The sequence below is a fragment of the Chrysochloris asiatica genome, unplaced genomic scaffold (genome assembly GCF_000296735.1).
Source record: "Chrysochloris asiatica unplaced genomic scaffold, ChrAsi1.0 scaffold00011, whole genome shotgun sequence".
Taxonomy (NCBI): Eukaryota; Metazoa; Chordata; class Mammalia; order Afrosoricida; family Chrysochloridae; genus Chrysochloris; species Chrysochloris asiatica.
Window position 1 is genome coordinate 29,816,846 of NW_006408529.1, and position 1,358 is coordinate 29,818,203.

General features: G+C 42.0%; 1 protein-coding gene across 1 annotated transcript in view; it reads left to right on the forward strand.

The window, feature by feature from the left end:
- SGCZ (sarcoglycan, zeta) overlaps window positions 1-1,358 on the forward strand; it is a 718,425-nt gene that overhangs the window by 346,831 nt on the left and 370,236 nt on the right. The window lies entirely within an intron of this gene.

The following is a 1,358-nucleotide window of genomic DNA, read 5'->3' on the forward strand; positions in this document are numbered from 1 at the left end:
CTAGGGTCCTCTGTTTCTGGACTGAGATTAACCACTCCCTTATTCTTGTTACAAAACTTCTACTTTACAACTGTGATTGTCACAATTTTTCATGATAACAATTATTCACTATTGAATCATACAAATCTTATCCCCATCTCTTTTCACCAGACCCATCTAGACAAGAAGAGAACTATACAGTGGGGGCTCTTTCTTTCCCCCAACACTCTTAAACTAAACTCCCTCTTGATACTTTGTAAGCCAGCCACTTCATGCCTTTACTGTCCCCTCATTTTAGGTAGCCAGTGCCTAAGTTGCCAGTCCCTGGGTACAGAGGGGATAGCACTGATACTTGAGGTAAAGACTCCTTCCCTCTCTGTTGGAATTTAGAGTTACTACCTCCATAAGATTAAGTCATGCTCATCAAATTGTAGCAATTTACCCTTGCTTCCTTTATCCAAAATTTTTGTTTGTTTGTAATCTTCCTCTAGTCAAGTTCTGATTACCAAGCAATCAAAGCTAGATCAAATGGCTACTGTCTGCAAGTTTGGGTGTTCTTGTGCATCTCTCCTTACTTCATATCAGCTGGATGCTTCACTCTCAGCTCTAGCCCTCTACAACTATGTCCTTGTCCATGGGCTCAAGTGTCCTCAGGTCTCATCACACTTTGGACCAACCAGCCCTTCCTCTTCTCTCTTTCATCTCCAGATCAATGGCAGTCAATGGACTGTGGTTGAACTCAGCCCATTTCTTCATTGCTGCATTTCCCCCTCTTCCACTCACCAGTAGACCAGTATAGTAGCCAGCAAGCTTACATTCCTGTTCATGTGTTCCTTTTGAGTTTCTGTCTTAGAGGGGCATTTGTCCTGAAGGCACTTGATTGCGTGCCTTGATGGCTTCCTTGTGAACAGCTTGCTCATTCTTGTAGTAGCCAGTCATGCTGACATTTTTGTTTTTGGGATTTTCCTGATGATATTTCTTTGAAGATGTATCTTCTGTAGCTCTAGCTGTTCGAGGCTGGTCTGCTTGTCCTTGCTAGTGGGAATGTCCCACCTCATAAGGTTCTGGATAAGACTCAGAATTCCACCTAAGGTCCTATACTCTGCAAAGGCTTAGCAAGATGCCTATTTCACTGGGAAAGTTCTAGAACCCCTTTAAGATATTCTAATCAGTTATAGGCTGAAGATAGGCTTACAATTTTTCTCTAATCATGTTTTCCAACATTCCTTTCTATCCCACTCGTGTCTATTTTACAATGGTAGGAAGGGAAACCAATATTCATAAGACAGTCAAGCATTTTAGTATCATTTCCCCTCTTCAAACTATGCCTAGATCCCTATATCACAGAGCCCTGTTGTTCCAAGGTTGAACATGCATCA